Source organism: Harpia harpyja, chromosome 5 (genome assembly GCF_026419915.1).
Source record: "Harpia harpyja isolate bHarHar1 chromosome 5, bHarHar1 primary haplotype, whole genome shotgun sequence".
NCBI lineage: Eukaryota > Metazoa > Chordata > Aves > Accipitriformes > Accipitridae > Harpia > Harpia harpyja.
This window is the reverse complement of record NC_068944.1, coordinates 653,094-680,281: the sequence shown is the minus strand read 5'-3', so window position 1 is coordinate 680,281 and position 27,188 is coordinate 653,094. Positions and strand designations below refer to the sequence as shown.

At 39.9% G+C, this 27,188-nt stretch overlaps 1 long non-coding RNA gene across 1 annotated transcript in view; it reads left to right on the top strand.

The window, feature by feature from the left end:
* Positions 1–20,544: 20,544 nt before the first annotated feature.
* The window catches only part of LOC128142344 (uncharacterized), a 172,726-nt gene continuing 166,082 nt past the window's right edge, over positions 20,545–27,188 (top strand). The window contains exon 1 of the long non-coding RNA XR_008235357.1: positions 20,545–20,680. This is a non-coding gene — a long non-coding RNA (uncharacterized LOC128142344). The remainder of the gene's footprint in view (positions 20,681–27,188) is intronic.

Sequence of the window (27,188 nt, the reverse complement as noted above, 5' to 3'; positions counted from 1 at the left end):
AAAAATAAATCCATTATGGCATAGAGGCTGAAGAAGCAGGGATGTAGAGAGAAGAATTTCCCTTCAGCCCTTTTAAGTCCTTCCCATGCTTATCTATCCTCTCTGATTCTCTCCTTTTTCATACATCCTCCCCATCCATTTTACTGTCTATTTATTTATTTATTTAGTGTGCAGAGAGGTAGGAAGCTTTCTGAAACTCAGGAAACACATAGCTGAGAAATCCCAGGGAACAATACAGCAGAGCCTCCCTTTTCTAGAAAAGTCTGCCTTGCTTTGAAGAAGACAGGTGTGCACAACAGCCTCATTGACATTTTTTATTAGTTTTTCTGACAGACAAGCCAGGCAGGTTCCACTCTGCATAGCTGGCTTTGAAGCTCCAGCTTTTCATGCTTCCTCTGCTGAGGGATGCAGCAAGAGCACCTGAACAGCGGCCTCTGATGAGAAAGGAGGAAACATGAGCATTTGCAGTAGCCGTCATGGTCAGGGTAAGAACTTGGCAGATAAAGTCCTCCTTCAGTCTCAATCCACAGCACCAGCTCCCACACACATTGAGAGCTGAAACACAAGTTTTCGGTCCTTCAAGTGAACCACAGCATGCAGCCTGCTGGTGCTTTAGTAGGAATAATAGTAGCAGAAAAGAGTTTACAATTCATCCTTCAATGAATTCAAAGTCCTACACTGTCCACCAAGACACAGGCAGAAATTGTTAATGCCAGGTCTCAACACAAGCAGTAAATGATTCCTTGCTTTTGAGGCACAAATGTGAGAAATGAGGCACCGGTGACACTAACCAAACCAGACACCTTTTATAACTTATTTTGAATGAATACCTCTCTCTCCTTCCCCTCCTTCTCATGTTAGGCTCTTACTGCAGTTCATTTACAATGTTCAGCGTATAATAAATGTGATGAGCTTCAGAAAAAGAGCTGAGACTGCTCACTGAAAGAAGAATATTCTGCACTTTGGGGAGAGAAAAGGAGCTTGTGTGCAGGACTGGCGTGGAAGATTCGGGGGAGTTTTCAAGACTGTTAATTTTTTTCCTGTTCTTATTCAATGCTTTTCTATTCACAGGGGAAATCTTCAATTAGGAAACCCCTATGGAGCAGAGGGGGAACTCAGCAGGCGAGGAGTCAAAATCTCTGCGATCAGCACTGATAAAGGGCTGTTATTTTGTCAAACGGGATAAAAATAAAAAGCATAAAATGCTGCAGCAGGAGGCCTGAAACGGACGCTGGGCACTCTCCTTACTCAGCGAGGATGTGTTTGCCATGGTAAGTCATGCATGATTGTTGGAGGCGATATTCTCTGATTTGTCACTGCTTTTTATCTTATTAGCAGTTACTGTAGTTTGAAATGTGTTAGGCAGAGCAATGCTCTGTGTGTGAAATGCTTTCAAGAGTTTGAGTGCAGCATTTTGATTAATTTCACAGGCCTTCTGCATTGAAAGAATGGTTTGGATGGTCGTGACAAACAGCTCTGTCATTTAGGATTTGACGTCTGCTCAACTCTAGAAGAGCATCCAAACCAGATACAAAAGTTGAGGCTCAGTTCAGCCCATGTTTTATGGGCCTTATCATTATGTCAGATGCATCAGGGGGCTACAGGGCATCATATCTGACATTTGACTCTCTACCCTCTACCCTATTTCAGAGTGTGTAGGTTGGCCAAGAGGTTGCCCAAAGCTATTTTCTATGGCCCATTGAAGCATGGTGACTGGAGAAGCAAACCACTGGAGCGTTACAAGGCCACACTCAGCAAGATCATCACTTCGCAGCATCGGCCCTGCAACATGCAAACCTAGCACCATCTGCCACAGAAGAGAAATTGTACATGCCCTAGGAGTTTTTATAGGCCAACCCAAACTAACACTGTGCAAGCACAAAGAGCAATGGAGAAAAGCCAGAAGGGTGGATGTAGTGAGTTACATGTGAGACACTTGCAGCTATTAGCATGCTGAAATAAATTGGATTAATTTCTCAGCCAGAAATTCTCAAAAGCTGAGTCTGGATATTTAAATAAAATGCAGATCCATCTGTATCCAACTTTTCTAGGAGGGCCACATACTTATAATGGTTAGGACATCGGAGTATCCTATAGCTACATTTCTTGCTTCACTTGGCATGCACTGTGATGTCTGATAAACCTGTCCAGCTCTCACTGTTGAGTTTTTTTATCTGTCAAGCAGGACTGAAATACTTGCTACTATCCCCTGAAGCATACAATGGATGTATACACCTCAGGATGGAGACGATGATGAATTGTCTTTGTGAGCCAATTTAGAACTGAAACAGCTTCACGTGCACTTACTATGCCCAGTAACATCAGAGTAATATTGCATACAACCAATAACCATCCTAATCCGCAGAATCTAATTGTTTGCAAAACACTGGATTCTTCCAGTCAGTGCAATACCTTTTAAAACTACCCACATACAATTTAATCCTAAAGAAGTTAGTAACACGTTGCTACTAGCCTACTTAGCACACTGTGATACAATATTCATTACAAAGTGATCAAAACCAATCATACAGATATAATCTACTAAGGAGACAAAAGCCCTGAAAAACAGTAAGCGATTAGCAGCTCTGCTATATATGGAGTATGATGCTGACAAAAGCCAGCTAATTATTGCAGTTATGCCTCAATAATTTATAAATCCAGCCATTTCCCTAAAAGTTCTATAGATCTCTTTTGACTACTCAAGGGGAAGAATAAATGTATCAGAAATAAAGTGCCTAGATTCTCCACAAAGGGGTTCAAATGCATGGTTAATGCAGATATCCAGTCCTTTGAGACAGATTAACGGAAAATTTACATGGCTGTTTAAATGAGCATCCTGAATTTTGGGGTAGGTCCCCGAGCTCCAAAAGGCTGACTGTGGAAAACAAAGAACCTTATGTGTCCCAATACAGTTCTCCCCAATCCACTTATAGGCCATAGACAAAAATAATAATAATACCCTATCATACAAATATGGCCTGAAATTTGCAGAACTATTTAGTATTTAAATATCTAGATATCAAATTTTAACCTTTCAGAAGGTCCTAACCACTTGTCCCTGAAAACTTCTGTCCTTATCTGGTATCTCCAGCTGTTCATATAAAATTACTAGCTTTTTTTTTTTTGGCCATAGTCTCAGGGTTTGTTTGCCTCAAACTAAAAATCCATTTCTTATATACTTATATAAATTCAGCAGTAAAGTCTGTTTTTAGTATATCTTTCCTTCCAGTTTCAAATTAACTCACTGGTTGCCTGTTTTCCTGGTCTTGTAAATTTTTAAATTTTACAGTGTTTCTTTATATTATGTATCCTATTGGAGCAGGGGCAGAAACAGTGGAAAAAATCAGAAAGGGTGAACACAAACCCATTGATGGTGCAGAAAAGAATTAAAGGAAATCACAAGCTAATTTGAAGGATTATATAGAGATAAGCCAGCCTACAAAATCTCTAGGTTTTAATATGGTTGCACAATTTCATACTAATTAGTCATATTTACTATCTTAGAAAGCAGGCAAGAGAGTTCACTGAGCAGTTACCAGGTTCCTCTCTCTGCCTCAGCTTTTAGGAGAATATTGAAACAATTAAAATCTTGCACCAGAGAAATGTGTGTGCAGACATTTAGGTGAATGCAGTTTGTGACATTACAGCGTTATAAAACCCCAAGAGACAAAGGCATTACATTTCAACAGTGTTTAACAGAGCTGCTTCCAGGCTCTACCTGGTGCCAGATCAGGCTTTTTGTCTCTCACGCCGCCTGTGCGCAGTTGGCTGATAACTGTATGTGCATACGACACTTCAAAGAGGCACCATGGATGCCAACAAGTGTTCACATCATTTTCTGTGTGCAGTTAAGTCCCCCTTGAGCGGTGTGGTTCATCATGGTGCTTCCCCCCTCCTCCCCATCACTGCATTCCAGTGTGATAAGGAAAGGCATCTCTGGCTGGTTTATGCTTCTCGTCACCCTAGAGGCATCGTTACAGGCTGTTCACCACTGGAAAGGGATTTATTAGCTTTGGATGAAGAGACTTTCTTCAAAGCCAAGGCTGAAGTTTTCACTGAGTTTATTGACAAAATTCCACCACTTTGGGCCCAAATAATTGTGGAGCATGATTTAAAGACCAGTTTCAAATCTCCCTTTTCCAGCTAAAATCTCCTTTATGAGATGGGCATCTTTTCATTCTCTAATGGAAGCCGCCTCCTCCTTTCCCACAGAGGGGAGTAAGAAATAAACTTCCTCTTTCAGTTGTCACAGCTAAGGAGTTACAAGAAAGAATACCTTTTTATCCTCTATTCTAAGAATACTGTATTTACATCACAGAAAATAAGAATTTAATTGTAAGTCTTTTTCATGCAAAGTCTAAGAGTAGGTACATGATTTGTTGCTCAAAGAATTCAAGTGACAAAAAATTGTGACGAACATTATGAGGAAGAGTATAAACTAATAAAATGTGTGATGGGTACCAGAATTGATGGTAGCAAACAAAATATAGAAATTAAGCCAGAGAGCCTGAAAATTCAACATTGTTGGCAAATGCAGCAATACGTCCTATTAGTAACAGAACTCGCTAGGAGAGGGACTTCAGGTTATGGAGAGCACCCTCAGGTGAAATGAACGTTCACAGATCTTGCTTTCTTCAGCTCTGCTACAACTCTCCTTTGATAATTTATTCCCACCCAGTCTCCAGCACATTATGCCCAGTCATCCATACAAACATAAAGCAAACAAAAACCTATAATAAATTAATCAAGCCATATCTCCTGTCTCCAAGGAAGGGGAGTAATTGTTATCTCTATTTCAAACACTTGGGTGACACCCACATAAGTATTTTAAGGTAAATAAGTGCAGTGCAGCATCACTGAAGGAATGAAACTCTATTGAAATGCATGGGTGCAGCCCAGGACTTTGCACACTAAGCAGAGTTTTCTTCGAAGTTTGCTATAAGGAACTTTTGCTGCAGCTAGCACAGGCATGCTTATATATTGCTTCTCTTTTGTTCTGTCATGTTTAACTGTCTCCTTTCTACCAAGCAGCATTGATAGCACTGATGTTCCACCAGTGAAACAGGGTAAGTTGCTGGTCCGTAAGGATGCCATACCATCCCATACCCTGAAAACCAGCCTAGCAAAACAGAAAATGCAATCAGCACAAGCACAAAATAAACTAACTTGTGTTTTTGCCATTATCACACTGAAAAAAACAGTGAGAAAGGCATTTATAAAAGACCCCAAGTAATGTTTGCCCCAAACATTCAACTGAACAAATTTTTCAATGCTGCACTAATGAGAGGACAATTATGGTGGGGGTTGTGCCTACACCTGGCATGCAAAAGCTGGCTGTTTTATGACTGCAGCCTGCTTAGCCCCTGCAGAGGGAGCAGGAACACCTCATTATCACAGATGGGAGATTTGCAAGAGGGAATCTTGAATGAGATGTACCTAATTAGACAAGCCTTTTCTGTCCCTCCGTCATCAGAAAGTGAGAATGAACCCAAGGATTTCTACTGCAGGCAATATCTGCTGAATGCAAAGCACCTAAATGTGCATTTTATTGTAGTATTTTCTTTAGGAAATTCATATGAAAGTCACTGCTGGCAGCCAGTCCTGCCTGTGCAGCAACTGCATAATCAAGGCCAGAAGCCCTAGGGGCCTGACAGTCAGTGGCTTTCACAAAATCCCACTGTTTCAATGCAATTTAGAGAGGATTTTTGTAACTTTTGCTTTGATTACTTTCCTAAGGAAAATCCCCTATTGTTTTTCCCTTGTTCCTGATCTTGCTGTTTATTTTTTTTCCACTGAACACGGTTTAGAAAGTAGACATTCATTTTAAATAATTCAATTACTCCTACTGCTATGCAGCATGCCTTAAACTCCCTGTTTCTATGCCCAGAGCTATGCCCAGGGCAAGAGAAAACTTCTAATTAGTTGGGCAGTTTTGCTCTTTAATTATAGAAGAACTTTGGCTAGAATGACATTTTCAAGCAACAAGGACAGGCTTATTAAAGAAAGATAACAAAAAACCCACAAAAGCCAAAAGCCTGAAATCTTCCTGTATTCCTTGTTCTGATATAATGCAACTGATTATAATAGTGTTGAAGCAGGTTTAAAGCCTGGGGGGTGGGAGGGAGAACAGATAATATGGCATACTGGAGAGTATGAGAAGCACAGCTAACGTCAATACTGATTTTTCTAATCTCCGAGCTCAATATTTATCCAAAGAACTGTTCTCAGTTTGCTGAATGTCCTTGCAGGTTTGGCTAAATCCTTAAAAAATAGAATAATAGAGATCTGTAGAAAAGGAATGGTGACTAACATATTTTACATGTCAGCCCCACTCTCTTGTTTCTCATGCAAGGGTGCTTGCGTTTCCCAGGAAGATTCCCTGCTGACTTACAGTCTCCATCTGTCTAACTAGCTTTTGGGCATCCCTCCCTTCTTCTTCCTCCTCCCTCTCTTTAATTTAACTCCCAGTGGCCTGCCATTGTCCATTCTGCTCCACCTGTCTTTGCAGTACCCAGCCTACTGTGACTTCCTTCATATTGGGTCCATTCTGGGTTCTTTACTCTTCCTCAGTTTGTTTCAACTGACAACAGTGCTGCGCTCTAAAAAATGGTTTGTTCCTTTTTGAACACAGATGTAGAAGTGCTCCCAACCACAGCTCGGCACTTATAGCATCAGTCAGCTTCCTACTTCTTAAACTGAAGATAGCACTGGAGAGAGAATCTCGTCCTATGAAACAATAAATTATCTCATCATCTTCAGAACAAGTCAGCTCTACTGGAAATGCTCACTCTGGATTGCAGCTTGCAGCAGTTAACTCCCCACAGGTTAATTGTGTGCTGCTGGGAACATGGCAGCAGCTCCTGGCTCTCGGGGACGATTTTCAGGCAGAAGCAGCATCACACACACTCACACAGGTGTGATGTGGAAGCTTCCAAGCCACAGCAGCTTTGGCACCAACACTGACACCACTTTTCATGCCACTGTAAGCACTGGTTATCAGAAAAGGAGCAAGGTGTGTGGAGCGCCTATCTCTGAAAAGATGATACAAGTGAAAAAATACCTGACCTGAAAGAATCATCAAGCTCAGTCACCACAGAAATACAAGCATATTCTGCCACAAAACATGTTCACATATGGAAACAAATATTCCATTCACTGAATTAAATAGAAAGCAATTGAGTATTGCTAGATTGTGTCTGTTTGGGGGAACTTTTAGGACTGAAGCTTCTAATAACCAAGAGGAAGAATTTAGTGATTTGGACTAAGTATCACTGGAATGAAAAGAAATCATTATACTAGAAAATACTTCAGGTTCACCCACTGCATATGTATTGCACAATGAACCAGGGTCTTAATTTTAACTCTGTAAATTATGTTTCAGAGTGATATTAAAATATGCTTTAGTGTTCAAATATGTAGTAAGAAAAATATTAGAAAATCAACGCAGAGGGTACACAATCAATAAGAGGGCCAAATTCTGACAGATAATGAGAATATTTTTTTTCCTAGTGAATTAAATGAGGGCTTTAAGTGCCCACACCACACAAAACCTGACTTAAAAAAGTAACTGAATTTCTGTTTAGGTCATGAGGCTAGAGCAAGTCAGATTGCCCAATCACCATGCTATGACAGCAAAATTTATGTAAATGAAAAAGTACAACACAGGACAAACGCTGCTACAAATGTAAAGTGTTTAACATTCTCCCAAGTACCTATGCACACAGAACTGAAGGCTGCATTGCAACACGTAGTCGCAACACTGAAGACAGTGTTAAAGTGGCTGCGCAGCTCAGGAGTTACTAACTCCAGGAGTTACTACCAGGCTCTGGCCAGGATGATGCTAATCACATCTGCTGCCTAGGAGGTATACTCACCACATGCTGTCCCTTGGGGTTTTGCTTACAATCTCCTTTTGGCTGATATTTCTCAAATTATAATCTCTGTCTCTAAACCAAAGACTCATCAGTTCAGAGAGTGTCCCTGTAACTTCCCTTCCCCCCCAGATGTATCCTTTCCTCATCTAGAAACTTTTCCTCCCAGGCCTTGCACACTTATCCTCCTAATCACTTGTTGACTTTGTCATCTATAACCAGGGACTATGCTGATCCCCAAATACATCACTTTGCTGACATTAAGTATGCCTGGAATTTTGCCCAACTACATGTCACGAATCCTTTACTGCTGTTTTTGCCACAGTGTATGCTACAAGCTGATTATATTAAACACAGGCAACCATCAAACGAGTAGAGGCAGTAGTTCTCCAGAGGCTGCCTTCAGAGCCTTCAGCTGAACATTAAATTCCAAGAGTAAATAATAATAGACTCAAAATAATTCATGTAATAAAACTGCTGCAAATAGTACCATTTCATATCTGCATAAGCATCCTGTAATGGATCAGGCATTCTTTTCCTAGCCCAGTGATGGATACACAGTCCCCAGATCAAAGTTTTCTTCTAGTTTCAAGCTTCAATTTTAAAGGAAAAGCCTTTAAAAGTTTCTTCTGCATAATTAGTAAATTAACAGAGAAATAATTAATTTAACTGGAACCAAGCAAAGCTGATATCATACATAAAGCTATAAAAGTAGCCAAACAGGCTGTCTTCTCACCCTCAACTTAGCTCAGGGACACTGATCCTTCATAGTAGGTCACGTCTTTCTGCAGGTTTTTCAATTGAGATTTTGTTGTTTTTAAAACTAAGAGATTCTTCTTAGTAGAGACTAAGAAAAAGAACAGGGAATGGGATAAAGTGAGGCAATTCCGCTGAGATTCAGGATTAAGGAATCTTGATAACTATTGCTCTCCTCTCTCCTCCCCCTCATCATCAGGTGGAGAAAAGATAGTAAAAGATGTGTGCAAGAGAAGAGAATGAAGAGGATAGTTTCTTTGCTTCTAGGGCCAAATCAGTACTTGCTGGTACAGCTCCTTGGGGATTACAACAGGATCAGCTTCTCTGCTGCTTATTTTAGAGTCAGCTTTTGCCAAACTGCCATGCTGTTTTCGCATGCTGCTGTTCTCCATAAAATCCTCACAGTTCCCTTCCTTGGAGAGCTGCTTTTGGAAAATCATAAGTCAGCTAAAATGCTTTAGAAAATTAAAAACTAATGACCTTGGAGTATTTTGACTAAGCAAAATGGGTCCTTATGGAGGACCCTTTAAATAGCAGTCCTGCCCCCAGCCTATCAGACTCCCCCCTCCTCCCCTTCATTTTAGTGTCATTCACAGACTTGCAAAATTATACACGTCATTAATAAAGACATTAAACATTGCTGGCCTCAGTATTTATCCCTGAGGGATGCCACCCATAACAGGGCACCAGCTGAATTGTGACACCGATGAACACCCTTTGAGTCTGATGGTTCAGCCAATTTTCCATCCATCTTACTGTCCACTTATCCAGACAAAAATTAATTGCTTTGGCTATAGGGACACTATGGAAGACCATGGCCTTGCTAAAGTCAAGGTATACAATGTCTACTGTTTCTCTTGTTCACAGAGCCATTCATCTCATTGCAGAATGTAATAAGGTTAGCCAGGCATTATATATGCCCTCACTGAATCCATGCCAACTACTTACAATAATCTTGTCCTTCATGTAGCTAAAAATGGCTTTGAGAAGGGTTTGTTCCATGGCCTTCCCAGGAACTGAGGTGAGGCTGACCTGGATCTTCTTTTTTATTCTTCTTGGAAATGGTCAAGGCAGTTCCTTCAGTCACTGGGAACTTCCCTGATTGTCATGACTTCTGAAAGGTGATAGGCAGCAGCCTTGTGATGGCATTGTCCACCTCCCCTGCATGCTCAGGCAATGCTCCTATATTGGTCATGGGCAGCCTGCCCCCGTTTCCACCTTCTGTATACTTCCATTTTGCATATGAGTTCAGCAAGGAGTCCCCTATTTCAAACACAATAGCTTCTTGTGGAGAAAGGATGAGTTAACCCCATACAAAAGAGTTTAAATTAGTCTCATAAAGCATGACAGAAGCACTCATACATTTCTCATGGAATTAAAGGTACTACAGTTCCATTTATAGGACTGAAGAGAAATCAATGCTTCTTGAACTACTGGAAGAGTAAGTAGTCTGTGAGACTTGAGTTTCAACTCTTGGCATGGATGTCTTGTTGCAGAAAGACTGTATACTGACTTTGTGTATCATGAATTTATGTATCATATCTAGGCCTGGGTTCAGAGGGTTAAGCTACCTTCAGGGAGTATGGCTTCCTTTAAAATATTCTTTCAGCTTTCTCTGCTTTGCTTCAGGCTCCCTGAACCAGCCTCACTTGGTCAGTGCATGACAGATCTGCTAATGACTTTCATCTAGCTTACAGAGACCTAGAGCAAGAAGGGGCAGAGATAGTGCACCAGAAGCCACATGGTAGGGGAGCACAAGGCAACAGGAGGAAGAGTGAGTCTCCTGCTTAAAACCAGAGACACAATATGTTGGGCTCTGGAGTTCAAGACTACTGCTGTAACAGTGAACTTAGATTTTTAGCTCATACACAGTCCTAGCAAAGAGAATGCTCAAGAACTGGAGCCACTGCTATAGCAGTAGGTTGCAGGTATTTGGAGAGAGTTGATATCCAAATGGAAAGGATGGTGAAAGGTTTAAAAAAAAGTCCTCAAAGCAGACTGTGATAGATGGAGGCCAAGATCTAGATGTTTATTAAGAAAATTCATGTAAAATCTGGAATTATTCACATGGAAGAGTTGAGCAGACCACAGAACACCAAGAGCACTTTGTTGGCAGCTTAAGATGTGCCCAAAATGTAGGAGGAGATTTGGCATCTATTTGACTGCATTGCAGTTTTGAAAGAATTTATAAGAGCATTTTCTATTAGAAGCTAATGAACTTGGACCGTGAAGCATGCACAGGAAAGAAAGGCAAAATGAAAGGTGGAAAACAACAACTTGCATCATAGAGCTTTTGCGTTGTATTGCTCCTTGTTGACAGCCATGAAGGGTATGAACCTGCAACTGCATGTCAAGGTGAGTCACAAGGTGCCAACTCAGTTCTCCTACTGCCTTTTGCAAGCAGACAGCATACAGACGTAGAGCTTCCTTACAGAAATGTCACTCATTTTTACAGAATAAGAGAAAGTCTCATGAGCTCATGAAGGACCTGTGAGCTTACAGAGACTAATGAGATTAAATGAGTGTTCCCATTCAGATCCTCTTTTGATTTTCTTTTGGCTGACTAGGACTGGTCTCTTTATTGCTTTCCCAGTGCTCTCTGGTTCTATAAAGGCCATGGAAGGCCAGCCTCACTTTGCAGGATATAAACCTATAAACAAGGTCAAGTGCAGAGAAGTGTAATGTATTTATTTCATTATGTCCTGAAATACAGATGGGATTGACTTCTCCTTCACCTCAAACATTTTTGCAGTACTAATGTAAAACACAAAATCATTCAATCATATCCAGAGAGACTTAAGAAAGATCATGACTTGCAGCAAGGAGTTAATCAACTGTAGTAATAACTATAGGGTCAGAATTACATGCATCAATCTAAGGCTTCACATTGACCAATAACAAGAACTAAAATTACATATCAAAACATTCATCTGTTCATTTCATTTATTAAGGAGCCAGTGGTCCTTACGTGTTCTCTTGACTCACTGTTAAATTTCACCCATTAATATGATTACTTTACATATGTAACTGGGTAGCCATGTAATACAGTATTGCCAGTACTTTGCAGTGAGCTTGCAAGGGCTCAAGACTGAGGCTTGTCAGGTCTGCCTTGTCAGGTTTCTTAACCTGTCTGCAGCTTTGTTTTACTTGCTTTAGCCCTGACAATTCTTCTAATTGACCAGGCATCTATGGCTAATTTGTTTCACTTTTATTTTTCTTTGTGTTACAGCCATAGTTTTATATAGGTAGCAGTAACAAGCAGTTACTCTATGCAGAATGAGATATTTATGACTCTGCAGTGAAATTCCCTTGCTCTGTGTACATCCTTTCCAGGTCATTGTTTCATAATGCATGTATTTTTGGGATACTTCGTTAACAGCAACATCTGCTGTTGAGGCATTTAAAAAGCCTTGTTTTTCTGAAAATGAAATCTCTATCACAAGTACATTGATGGGGAAGGAATTTTTTTATTGTTGAAATAGGCAGATTTTAATTATAATCATATATTGTGGCTATAATCCTGAAGCCAGGGACACAAGTCAGAATCCTGGATGCTGGTACAGAGGATCTATTAAATTCCTTAGTCCTGAGAACTTTTACATGACAGGACGGTTTTCTGTTAAGTTAACATAGATCATGTTCACAGGCTGGAATTAAGTGGGTAATTCTTTCCCATGCTTGTACCACTCCCATCTATGGAGAGCAATTTGATAACTGTATTCAAAAAACAAAAGCAAATGATCTATGTATTCAGTATGGGACCAAATCAAGGTTCAGCTATAGGCACTTCAATCTATTTCTCAATCAGCAGTGTTTCAAATGAAGGGGACGTGTGGAAGTGCATTCTGTTCTGAGCTCTTGTCTCAACAGCATCATCAATGAAATACCAATTACCATCTTGTAATCCCTACACTTCTAAAAGTTCAGTTCATATGGTCGATACAAGACATCTCCATCTCTCCAGCTTCATTCATGCTCTAAGGCATTTCACAGAACTATTTCAGCAGATCACTTCTACTGGACCCAAGGTGTCTGCGTGCAGACATAGTTAGAAACAAACTGTAAGCATGGATTGCTTACACCAGTGATAGGATCACAAAATTATCAGCATCAAAAGGTACATCAAAGGCATAACATCTATGATCATACACTGCTTTTGCATGGCACTTCCTATTTGAGGACTGAAAAGTGCTCACTGATTTTAGCCTTGCAGCACCACAGAATATCTTACTTTGCTGTAGTCTAGGAGAACAGGCTAATATCCAGCAGCTATGTGTCATTTGTTGTTTTTTTAAGCTATTATATAAGCTTTTCTGTCAATAAACATTGATTAAAATGGATTGATAAATTAAGATTTGCTTGTTTGTTTTGAGCCAGCCTCACACCTTTCAAGTATCAACAATTCTGTATGCATTTATTGTGCTACCTGCCCTTCTTTTCAGTGTGGGTGTGTTAAAAAACAGTGTTTTGACACTAAAAATGTAGATGTAGCCTTAACCATCACTTCTACAAGGTAAGCGGAAAAAGCACTTACTTTCATTGGTTTCATGCTATAATTTGACTATGTCACAAGTAACTATGAGAAGGAAGCACATATATACATAGAGACAATCAGAAACATTTAATTGTTCACAGTGCTGTAAATAAAGAAGGAAAATGATGAAAATACACTTAAGATGTTTCTGCGCAAACCAGTAACAGTAACTAAAGGCTGTCCCACAGCTAACAAGTACAACACACAGCATGCTGGAACAGAACTGCATTTTTATGTTGGAGCCATCACTAGGCACTGTAATGCCTGTAGGAGTAAGCTGGGAGACACTGGCACAGAGAAAAACTATGTGCATTTCACCCTTTTTCACCATACACAAAATTTAAAGAAGTTCATACTGACAACACCTCCACTGTGAGCAGAGCCAAAAGTATGTTCTTCCTGCAAGACTTAAAAGAAACCCCTTGCTGGATACTGGGCACAGAAACCCACAAATTTACTTCTGAGAGTCACAATATGTTGTGTTGACATCAGCTACTGTCATAAGCTAATGGCTCTTACACATAAGATTAAATACTGACCACAATACACAGCAGGTACAATCCATATTGAGTCTTTCTTACATTGCATGGGTTTTGGAACAAGCCTATTAAATGTTTGTGTATTTCCACCCATGCATCACAGACCTTCACACATCATAGACCATAAATCACTCAAAACCAGCACTGTAACTGGAAAAATTTAACTCACCAGGGATTTTCATGTGTAGCAAACAGACATTTTTTTGTTTTTATAAATCACCAAGGTAGAAGATAAAGGAAGTACTTTTTAATGTACGGAACAGTACATTTTTATACTGCTTCTGCAGGGTCTTCGAAATTATGTTTTTCTAAAGTCAGGGGACCAAAGCAATCCAGAAATTGGAGAGAGGAATGGGATTATGATTTAGAAAATGAATACACATTCATTCAGTCTAACTGTAAAAAAAACCCAACCAAACAAAATCCCAAAATAATTTTCAAAGGAAGATGCCTGTAATTTGTAAAGGATTTAGAGCTAAAATTCAGGTATGCTCATTTTAAGAAGAATAAACACAGTAGGCAGAGACAGTGTTATCTCAAACTAGAGTCACAAACACATTGGGACACACAGTCTCCACTGTTTCATGAAGATTCACAGTAATGTTAGCTGTGTTCTGCAGACCCTCCCTTTATTGGGACTGTTAAAATTATATGTTTAGTTTACCATGAAACAAAACTGACATGGTCAGAAATCACTTAAATTAATGAAAATTACATAGAGCACTGTCTGCTAGGTCACAAGCAAAACCAGCCTATGAGTTTGGGGAATACAGTGTGCTACATCAAGATTTCCATTTTATTTTTCTGCAAGAGAAATTACTTCTTGGCTGGGTGCTGTTTGTTTTCATGTTTAAGTGGGTCAGTACAAAGAAGCTTAGTCACATCTCTGAGGCAGAGGAATAGATGCATAACATAGCACAGGCTACAGAAAGAGTTAAATGCTGTCTTTCAGTGGTTCAGGTTTAAAGCTGGTAGAGGCTAGTGCCCAAAGAAGCAGTCACAGCCATCCTGTCCTGCAGCTCCTTCTCTGTGTTCCCATGTGCCAAAGCTGACACTCATGCAGCCACACAGCAAACTTCTTCAGGAAACTGCTGCTCATCCTGAACAAGTTTCCCCCACCTCTCCCCCCCACCCCTTAGTTTTCACCTCACACCATTTTAACCAGTTCATGCTGAGGCCACATGAACATTAGCTCCAGCATAAAGACAAGAGTAGAAATGACCTTTTCAGCAGCAGCACAAACATATGCTAGATTAAACTGACTGGAATTTAAGTCAATTCTTCAGACACTTTCCAATTATTTGTAATGGCTTAATAAATATATAATCCTCAATGAGAAAAGACTATAGCTGGGCCTGTCATAGGATAGTAAGTAGAACCCTTCCTACTAAAATTCCTATTTATATATGTTTTGAAAATCAGGATTCCTGTTAATTTCAAAAAGAAAATTACATTAAATTTCAGAAAAAAAACACCCCTGGTTATAGAATCTGCTACCAGAGGATTTACGAAAGCAGTCATTTTCTGTGCGTTTACCACTGGAAAAATACAGGGCATATGCGTGTTCTCTTACTTCCCATGTTGCTGGCTTTCTTTTTCTACATCCTTCTGAATGCTTATATTGTATATATTACAGGGTATTTGTAAAGTAACAAAACCAAACATGATCAATATTATATTACAACAATAAATGAGAACCTGCCAAATCAAGACCAAACTCAGCAATTAGATCCAAGCCAACCTGGTAAACCATAGTACACTCTAAGAGAAAATACAAAGGAGATGCAGTCAACAGGAGGAAAGAATCATACCAAACATCTCATTTAATCCTACTCTTACTTTTGTACAGCACCAACAGAGTTCAATCATAAATATTCAGCCATCGGACTATAAACACTTCTACAGAGTTTGCTAAGTAGTAACTTCTTTAGACCAGATACAGTTTATGTCCTTATTTTGAATCTGTAGAACATGCTGCAGAGACCTGTGGGCAGTGAAATACTTCCCCCTCTACAGGCAGGATCATGAGCTAACCTGGAGTTTACTTTAAGGTAAATTATACACATAATAAAATAAAGAGCAAATATCCAACCACTCTAAGAACAACAACTATACACATACAGGTCAGGAGGACATTCCCTGCTACCTCCAGTACCAGCTTCAGGGTAGAAGAGGCAATGTGAACACCTGGGGAAAAGCTCCTTGTCAAACTCACTCTGAACACATCAGGGTACCAAAGCCCTCAAACCACCCCAAGGAAAAATTCATCCTTTTCCAAAGCATCCAAGCAATTACATCAAGACACAAATAGTTACCAGCAGTTGGAGACAAGAACCAAGAAAAAAACACCACCAACAACAAGAGTCCAAACATTTAGTGGATAGAGAGAAAAGAAGTCACAGGATCCACCACTAAATTGCAAGAATACATAACAGCTCCCTGGGGGCTGCAGCTAGTAGGCTCTTCCAGGTTTAAGCACCTAGCAGATGTAACTAAAAGGAGAGGTGGAAAGGAAGAGTCAGTGATAATCTCTCAAAGGAAAGAGAGTCCTTTTTTATAAGCCCTGTAATACCTGGTTGTGGAGAGAGTTTTGTATACTATAACCACAAAAAACTACCAAACCCGGGTTTGGGTTGTGCTTGTCTGCAGTCTCACAGAAGACATGGTTCGAGTTGCACCAAATTCATCAGAGCAGCTTCAAAAATCTGTTTCAGATTTCTCATGTAATTTTAAAAAACATTGCCCACATACTTACATATTTTGGATCCAGATTTCTACACTGCACACTTGCAGCTCATGTAAATATACCTAGACTAACTTTAAACTTGGTTAGCTGTGTTTTTGCAGAAAACAGAGATGATCGTAGATTACTCACCTGAAAGTCTACTCAGTTTTTCAAATTGATTTCATAAGTGGTCTGAAGTCCTACAATGCCATCGCTGAACTGCTAACATCACCTGTGCTATCCTGAGAAAAAGTGATCTATCATTGTCTACTTCAAAGGGTTACCTGTATTGGCCTTGCTTGCTAGAGTGCTCAAGGGAAACATGCAACCAGGACTTCGCTTTGAGCCACAGTTATGAAAAAGCATGTTTGTAACAAAGTAAATCAAGGAGATTTTTTTTTTTTTCTTTTCTTTTCCTGCAGGCACGTATAGTTACTACTCCATAATCGAATTCAATTGAGCTTAATTAGCGCATTCACATTTTTAAAGGCTGTGTCTTTGTAGAATCTGATCTTATATAATGTAAAAAACCCCCTTAAACTAGATTACCAAAATAATATAGGCAGACAGGTTTAGAACTTGGAATTGGTATTCATGGAGTATACTAAGAAATTCCTGAAACTTCCAAGGAACTTTAGCTTGCTTTCTTGCAACATTTTTGCTTGCATGTTGAGATCATACACAAAATGTACTCATATGCATGTTTTTTCCTCAAGTTTTATGCTCAAGAACTGCAGCCTGGCTACTGTGTGCATCTGTTCTAAAGACACTGGAAACTAATTGCTTGCTACAGACAATAGTGTGAGGCTCTTAAATGAATAACTATGATAGTATGTTGCCTGCTAAAAAAAAAAAAAGGAATGCAGTACTGGTTTGTATTCATGGAACATACGTAGATCTAGACTGCAAAGCCCAGATGGCAGGCCAAATTGTCTTCTCATTTACATGTCTACAGCCTCAGTGACATGGAGTGACTCACTCCAGCAACTGTAGAAGAGTAAATCTGTCCATTATTGTCCTGGTTTCAGCTGGGATAGAGTTAACTGTCTTTCTAGTAGCTGGTACAGTGCTATGTTTTGAGTTCAGTATGCGAAGAATGTTGGTAACACTGATGTTTTCAGTTGTTGCTAAGTAGTGTTTAGACTAAAGTCAAGGATTTTTCAGCTTCTCATCCCCAGCCAGCGAGAAAGCTGGAGGGGCACAAGAAGTTGGCACAGGACACAGCCAGGGCAGCTGACCCAAAGTGGCCAACGGGGTATTCCATACCATGGGACATCCCATCTAGTATAGGACCTGGGAAGGGGGGGGGCGGGGGATCACCACTCGGGGACTGGCTGGGTGTCGGTTGGCAGGTGGTGAGCAATTACACTGCACATCATTTGTACATTCCAATCCTTTCATTATTGCTGTTGTCATTTTATTAGCGTTATCATTATTAGTTTCTTCTTTTCTGTTCTATTAAACCATTCTTATCTCAACCCACGGGTTTTGCTGCTTCTCCCGATTTTCTCCCCCATCCCGCTGGGGGGGAGGGGTGGGGGGGAGTGAGTGAGCAGCTGCATGGTGTTTAGTTGCTGGCTGGGGTTAAACCACAACAATTATTTAAATTAGAAATGAGCAAACTTCAGTAGGTTATGGGTAGCCTTGTATCTCATATATTGCAAGCTAAAACTCCAGGTCATAATAATTAACCTTAAATGGAGAAACTGTTGGCTGTGAAAATACAGCTATTTTTAAAAATGTTAGCCAGGTGGTTGTCTAGTAGTGAGAAGTTGCATGGGTGGCCTAATAGCATTCAAGGTATTATTTCACAACGTGGCCCTAAAAACCAATAAAAGAATTCCTCTTCAACTTTGATTCTCAGTATTATATGAAAAGACAATGTAAACAGTTGAGGGCAGGAACGTATATCAGCTACAATAGCACAAGTATTAGCACATATGCAAGCCATCCATTTCTTTTCTTTTGAGCACTATCCATCCCAATCACTTTCAGATAATGAAGATCTTTATTAAAAATGTTCAAGGGTTTTATTTTGTTTTTCTAAACTGCTAACCTCATAAGCAGCAAACCATTTACATTTTAAAGAGAAAGCTCTACTAGGTGAAGGTTCTGTTTGAATGTTTGCATGTACTTTAATGAGTCTGTTCTAAGGTTTTTTTTCAGTTGTTAGAAAAACCACCATGTACTGAAATAGTTTGAAGCTTTGGCAAGCTACAAGGCCTATCAGTTTTTAAGAACTCTCAAGGGGGTGGAGGTGCTGCATCCTTAACATTAGTCAGTGTAACAAAATTATTTTTTTTCTTCCTATTCTTTTGTGGTTAAAAACAATGATGCTTTTTATTTAGAGGGGCTGAGCATATTATTATCTGTTCCATAGCTTAGGATAGCATTCTTTACTATTTGCATGCCACACTGTGTGTCTGTCTCCTTATTTCAGTGGCACACAAATGACCAAAGAACTGCCAAACATCGTAAATGCCACACTCTGTACAGTAGCACGACTGCAACCACATTGAAAATCCTTTTTGATCAGAAGAATGGCAGTGAGAATGGGCTCTGTTATGACACTACAGGATGCATTTTGATCTTACTAGAGAGAAACATATTCTAAAAAGGACTATTAGAAAGCTTGTAAAAAAGGAAAAGCACCTAGCTAGTGAAGCAAATGAAAACACTCCTATTGATTTAATTAAAATTGAAGTGGACCCTCTTTACTCATTATCAATTGGTAGTAGACACTCTTGTTTGCATCAACTAACAACTGCAAAGCACAAGTACTTTCATTGGGATCTTTACAGGACTATTTATGTTGTGCAATAACCTACTCCACATGAGAAAAGACATCAGAACCATCTTATTTGATCAAAAGCTGTGTATACCTGGGGACATTTACAGAAGTTCTGGAACAGAGCATTTTTCATATTATTTTGATCCCAGTGACTGAAATTTAGGACTTCTACCTCTTAGAACTTTGCAAACACTAGTTACTAAAATGCCTTTTCATCCTCCCTGAAAGAAGCAGACAAGAACTCTGTTTCCTACAATGGAAGTGAAAACAGAGCAAAAGAGGGCCATAACTTTTTACTTATATAAGGTGATTAAAAGTATGCCATTCTTAAAGATTTAGACAAAAATCAAACTGAACTGTTGGGAACTTGGTTTTTCCATTGTAATCTGTGTGAGTTACAGAAAATAAGCATCTGCAGGCTAGGTGCATTAACCTGAAATATAGAGTCATGTTACTGCAGCAGAGCTGACTATGGTAAGCCACCATCCTTGTGATCATTCTCCTTCTGTCACCAGAGGTTTCATGGACTGCTCAATGAAGATCTTACAACGACGGTGTTAAACCAGCAGTGCTGAAACCAGCAGTTGTGAAAGATTTGGAATTGTTCCTAGAGTGAAGGCTAATGGTTATTCTGAATCCCAGAGAGAAGTCCCAGAGAGAAGTGCTGAACAACCGAAAGTGAAGCATAACATACTCAAGATCTTCAGGAGCACACTATCAATAAACATTTTGCATTGCACTCTACAGTTTCTGGGCAAGTTTATGTTTTTAGGTCTACCTTGACATGGCAAGATCATGACATTTTCTTTTGCACAAGACCACACAGTAGTCAAGACAGAGTTTGAATGGGTCTGATAGCTTTATACTGGAAACTGCAAATTGTACAAGTCACCTTGCAAAGACAGGGACCACTGTTTTAATAAACAATATGGTATCAAAGAAAGAGAATATCTTAGTGGTTGTTGTAAAGGGCAACGCTTTAAAGGGATGTCGCGGTTTCAGCCCAGCCGGTAACAAAGCACCGGGCAGCCGCTTGCTCACTCCTCACCCCCCCGCCCACAGTGGCATGAGGAGAAAATATAAAGAAACGCCCGTGGGTCGAGATAAGGACTGGGAGGGATCACTCCCCAATTATGGTCACGGGCAAAAGACAGGCTCGACTTGGGGAAGGAACAAAATCGATTTAATTTACTACCAATCAAAACAAAACAAGAATAACGGGCAGTAAACCCAAACCTGGGAACACCTTCCCCCCCGCCCTCCCTCCTTCCCGCCTCAACTCCGCTCCCGGTTCTCTCCACCTCCTCCCGCCGGCGGCGCAGGGGACGCGGGTTGGGGTCCGCCCGTCATACCTTGTCTCTGCCGCTCCTTCCTCCTCAGGGGGAAGAGGACTCCTCCTCACTCGGCCCTGCTCCACTGTGGGGTCCCTCCCGCGGGAGACAGTCCTTCACGAACCTCTCCAGGGTGAGTCCTTCCCGCGGGCTGCAGTTCCTCACAAACTTCCCCGGCCTGGGTCCTTTCCGCGGGCCGGTCTTCAGTCACAGACTGCCTCAGCGCGGGCTTTACCACAGAGTCACGGCCATTTTGGGGGGCATCTGCTCCCCTCCGTGGGCTGGGAGGGACAGCCTGCCGTCTCACCACGGGCTGCAGGGGCATCCCCTCCTCCTTCCCTGACCTCCACACCTGCAGAGGGACTCCTCTCACATCCCACTCCCCTCACTCACTGCAGGTTCCTCCCTTAAACCTGCTCTCCCACAGGTGTTACCACTCTCACTGACGGGCTCAGCCTGGGCCAGGGGCGGGTCCCACCTGGAGCTGTGGAAGCTTCTAGAAGCTCTTCACAGGAGCCAGCCCTGTGGCCCCTACCCCTCTACCAAAAATACCTGCACCACACAAACCCGTAACAAGGGATAACCTTTCTTAGTTAATCTGATGATTACATTAGGGAGGAATAGTTGATTCAATGTTTTACTAGCAATTGCTGAGAGTGGTGGAGCTAAATATTTCTCATGTCCAGCTCTGCCACATCATCCATAACTCCCAGGTGCCAACTGATATCTTCATGGTTTTTGCATGCCCTCCTTAAGTACCGTGATATAGCGGGCCAAGAAGCTCTTCTCTTATCAGTCTGTGTTTGATGCCCAATAAAGGTCTACTTCCCATCTACCTCTAGAATTCTGCAGCTGTTGTTTTCTCCAGCTACAGATAAGAATATTCAGGTTTTTTTTTAAATCAGACTCAAACAGCACACTGAAAATCAGAGACAGATGTAAAAACTGGAGGCTGCTCTGGAAGAATTTTAGTATGTAACCAAGCCACATGGCATAGTTCTGGACCAGAGGGAAGGTTAGTACACAGTATGTTGTATTATCTTTGCAGATGATGTTTGACAAGATAATAAGTAATACCCAGAGAATAAAACAAGTGGAAGGATATGTGTGTGTGTGTGTCTATGTACACATGTATTATATCTATATATCTCTTGCTATGTCACTAAAGATGGCTCAAGTGTTTGGCTTGCTTATTTCCATCTTTTTTCTTCATGACTATTATGTCTAAATCCCTGCACCCACTATTCTATTTTCTGTCTGAAAGTAATGTTTGATTTTTTTTTAATAAGCAGTATTTTCAATACAAATTCTTTCACCAGTGTCGCTTTCCAGAGGCAGGTTTCTATAACAGTTGTTCCTGGAAACCAACCAAAGCTATACTTAATATAAAAGACATGCCCCAGGATACTTTCTAATTTTTCTGCACTGCAAACAAGGCATTTATTTTGGGGGAAATGTTCATGTATCTGGGATCAGAACAGAATGTGGGAATAATTGGAGAGGCTGCAGAAATTAATCTGGGTCAGATAGATTTGGATAAGATAAGAAACCTAAACCAAAAAGGGAAAAAAATTTGTAATATTTTCTTTTTGAATATTCTGAAAAAAAGTACACTTTCATTTTATTATTTGGTAAACCATTCTATGTCATTTACTGAGAAAACATGCTGCTAGTGGCCATGGAATATTTCTCAAATTATGTAAAATTTACAATTATATTTTTAAAATTACTATTTACAGACAGAAATCAAGAGAAATGGTAAAATATTTCAAAACATTTTTCTGGAAAAATCCAATGATGTTTGGGCTTACCCAGGAATGACTACAACAGAGCAGAGACAGCATTTTCACAATCCAGTGACAAATCTCTGGTACTAAAGTGTAACTGATATTTTAGGGGAAGAGTCTGAAATCCTTCAGTAATCATTTGCAGAGAAATGTGCTTTAAGGTTAAAATATTTCTATCTTTGGAAGTATTTCTCCAAAATATCTTCAAACTTAAAAGAATAACATTCTAAATCTGGTTCTGAAAGACACATTCTTTTATCAATTTAAATGTCCATTTAAAGTAAGAGTAACATCAGCAATGACTTTGCTTAGTATCCTACTAAGCTTCTGACCTCAGTTATCTTTTGAGACTGAGTTAAACAAGCAATCATATTTTCATATAGTTAATACACACCTCAGACAATTCATATATCTTTATAGGTACTGGAACTTGAAAATAAATTCTTAGCAAACCCACAGCCTCTCATAACCTCTTTGCCTGATGTCACATATAAAACGGCAGGAAGAAACAAAGATTCAGTAAGTAGGAATTCTTACATAAATTTCTTTTCATCTTAGCTGCACACACATACCACTCCTGCTCACATGGGATTGCAGGATGAAGGTAAATACATGTGTATGTATCTATATAGCTGTATCTATATCTTGTATATCTATCTACCTATGTCTGTCTCTCTGTATATATATACAGCTCCCCCCTCTCTTTTTTACAATGAGGGTTGTCAAACACTGGAACAGGTTACCTGGAGAGGTTGTGGAGTCTCCGTCTGTGGAGGTTTTTAAAACCTGACTGGACGTGGTCCTGGGAAACCTGCCTTAGCTGACCCTGCTTGAGTAGGGGACTTGACTGATGATTTCCAAAGGTCCTTTCAACCTAAACTATTCTGTGATTCTCTGTGATATATGTTTAAATGGGTAGCTTGTATGAATCAACTTCCCAAATTACTCAATCTTGATCTCCTGTCTCTTCGTAAAACAGTTTTCTGTATGTCATACACCCAATAATTCTCATTGGTCGTTTCTGAACACTCTCTTATTTCTTCATGCTTTTCAGGATTGAATGTGAAGAGAGTGTGCCATTGATTTCCAATGTGATACTTGTGTGCTTTACATCCAGTTCATTATCCATCTTACCAAGTTTGCTTTCTTTAATTGGCACTGTGAAGTGCAGCGTTCTCTTCAGCTTGAGCTGTCTGCAATGATAATTACTATCTATACTTTCTGTGAATCTTTACATGTAGCTACCTTAAAGTAATTTATATGGAAAGATGGCTTAAGCAGCAGCTTTGCCAATTTGTAGGTTTCAAACTAGAAGGAAAAAGCAGTGAAATGATTTGCCATCATGTTGGTAGCACATCTCTACAGCATGTCAGGGTCTTTTATTTTAAACTAAATGTTTACTTTTGTTTGTTACTGCCTCCATCAAAAATCAGGACAAATCTTAGAAACATGGTTAAAGTATGACGTCTTTTATATCCTACTTTATCCTGATGTTCTTGTCCTCAAACAGGCAGAAATCCATGGATCTCAGTTAGTTTCAGAAAGTCTCAAACGGTCTGATTGGATTGTCTACTTAAGAGGCAAGGACAGGAGAGATTCTGGTTAACAAAACTTTGGTGCCAAGCAAAGCTGTCATTACACAACTGCTTCTTGATACCTCAAAGGTGACATTCTTGACACCACTGAAAGTGCCAACAAAAATTTCACATACTAATTGAGGACAACATGAGCCTACAATTGGATAATTTCTTTGCAGTGAAATTATACAGGAGGTTATTTCAGTATAATGTTCATCTTTGAGCTCTTCCACTCATATCTCCATTTGTACAAGGGTTGCTTTGTGAATGTGATAGAGGCCTCTGCCTTTTTTGCTAAAATCGCTACTCAGGGCCTGTATTGAAGACTAATCACCTCTGGAACTATACCAGGCAGGAGGAATATATGCAAATTGATGCTAAAAAGAGTATAAGCACCTCTGTGTATACATTGGCTCTAATGGTGAAATCATGGAATCTTATAATATCATTTATTCCGCAGAAGCCTTGTTGCCTAATGGACTGATTCTGCTCTGATGCGAAGTGCAAAATAATCATTAACAGCAGCAGAAGCAACCCTTCCTACAAGACAGAATTCCACTATAAATCCTAAGGTCTTTTCTGTGCTGGAAAAAAGCTATACGTCTTTTACTAAACCATTTCTAACATCAGTAAAGTGGTTTGAACACCTTCCACAAAACAAAACTTAATTGACTTTTGTTGAGATTCACTGAAGGGCTGAACTACAAAGTACAGAGTTGATCATCTTACTCAGCACCTAATCTCCAGCTAGTAAGGATGATGTGGATGCTAAAAGTTTACAGAAGTTTCAAGTGATAGAACAATATCATAGAAAATTCCGTTGAGGGTTATTAAACAGGCAGTTATGGTATCTAGCTGAAGAAATCCCTAAGTACAAATTTCTGAAGGCTGCAGAGTATTTTCAAGAAATATCACTGCTTACTTGTCCTGTTCTTATACTTTATCTTACATATCTTCTATTGACCATGGTCATAGCTGTTCAGCTCAATAGACCTTTGGTGTGATCAATCCTTATATTAGGGAAAAGGTATTGACAGTTTTCAAGAAAATGATTTGCTTGTCCTTTTCTTCTTCAAACAAAAAGATAAGAGCATTTTAAGTAGTGGAAATCTCAGGGTACGACTATTCCAAGCTATGCCAGAGAGAATAAGACCTGAGTTAGTGAACTTAATAGCACAGTGCCCTCTCTAGGCTAATTAGTCTTCTTCTATTGTGAATTAAAGTGATAACATCAATACTATACTTTAGGAATACCTAAATTTTGTTATATTGGTAGAGATATTTTCAGCAGAATTCTTAGATTAGCCATCTGATCCAGTTCATAGTAAGAATTTTACTCTTTAAAAAGCTCTTAAAAATATTTAGAGAATTAAGGCCTAAGTCTGTACCTAGCAGATTAGTTGAAATGACACTTAACCAAGGGAGAAAAATAAAGTGTCTGGGATATCATGAAGTAGAATAAAACCAGCATGGTATCTGCAAAGGAAAATCTTGTTTAATAATTTTTTTTTTATTAGTTCTTTGAACATATCTATAAAGGGATAAATGAAGGAAAACTGGTTCACCTAATTTAATAAAACTACCAAAGGGCCTTTGACATGGTCCTGAATAAGATTCTGTAGAAGAGACAAGCCAAAAGGGCCAACTCTGTCCTGGGGTGCATCAAGCACAGCATAGCTAGCCGGTCGAGGGAGGTGATTGTCTCACTCTACACTGTGCAGCCCCACCTTGAGTACCGTGCACAGTTTTGGGTGCCTCAATATAAGAAGAACAAACTATTAGGGTATGTCCAGAGGAGGGCAACCAAGATGGTGAAATGCCTCGAGGGCAAGACTTATGAGGAGCGACTGAAGTCACTTGGCTTGTTCAGCTTGCTTGGAGAAGGGACCCCATTGCAGTCCACACCTTCCTCAAGGGGGGCAGCGCAGGGGGAGATGCTGATCTCCTGTCGCTGGTCACCAGTGACAGGACACAAGGAAACGGAATGAAGCTGTGTCAGGGGAAGTTCAGATGGGACGTTAGGAAAAGGTTCTTCACTGAGAGGGTGGTCGGTCACTGGAACGGGCTCCCCTGGGAAGTAGACAAGGCACCAAACCTGTCAGAGTTCAAGGAGCGTCTGGACGACGCTCTTAGTCCTATGGTTTAGTTTTAGGTAGTCCTGCAAGGAGCAGGGAGTTGGACTCGATGATCCTTATGGGTCCCCTCCAACTTGAGATATTCTATGATTCTAGGAAACAAAATAATCTTGAGAGGAGTGGCAACATTGTCATGAAGAAAAGGCCAAAGAGCACAATTAAATGGCCAGTTAAAAACCAAACCAAACCAACAACCGAACACAGCAAGCACTTCACCACACTCAAACTTTTATTGTTTAATGTCTATCAATAGTTTCAAAAGAACTGTAGGGCAGTAGTGATTCTACTTATTAAAGTTCACAGATACCACTAAGTCATTTAAAAAGGTCACAGAGGTTGAAAGAAACTTTGGAGAGGCCTAATTCAAGTAGTTTACTCATCAACATAATGTTTCATTTCACATTGAAAAGGAAAGTTCGAATGTTCTCTGACATCTCAGAGGGCTTTAAATTTATGGAAGTAACTCCTACAGCAGACCTGGAAATTGCTATAGATTGCTTGATATGCAGCTGTAGCTAAGAGTCTAACAAGAAGTTAGGTTACATGAAGACTAATAGGGTAATTAACATTGGCATGTAATGATTTTTTATAATTAATGATATGACTTCATTTGGAGTGTGCAGTGCTGATCATCTATCCCCAAAGGAACATTGCAGAACTTAGGTTAGTTCTTAGGATATTGAAAAGTATGACCAGTGGGCTGGAAGTGCTTGCATATGAGAAGAAACTGAGCAATTAGGACTGATCACTGAAGAAACAGAAGAAAGAGGCATGATAAGAGTACATTATATATGAAGAGCATTAGAAATTAGAAAATTCTATTCCGTTGTCTCATAATGCAAATGCAAAGAAATGTGATGACATTAAAAAGCTGTCAATTAAAAACTGATTCAAGGAGACTTCCATTCATTAACTGTAAACTGTGGAACTTACTGCCACAGGAAATTACCAAAACCAAAAATACATCAAAAATTAAAAAAAGATCAATTCATTTAATGGTTATCAACAACAATTAAATGGTTATAAACAACAAATTAGGCAAATCATCACCATTGTTGCTAGAAATAGGAGAACGCTGGATTCATTGAACTTGGAAGTCTCTTTTGCCTTATTTTCCTAACTTGTTCTTATCAACAGGGTGG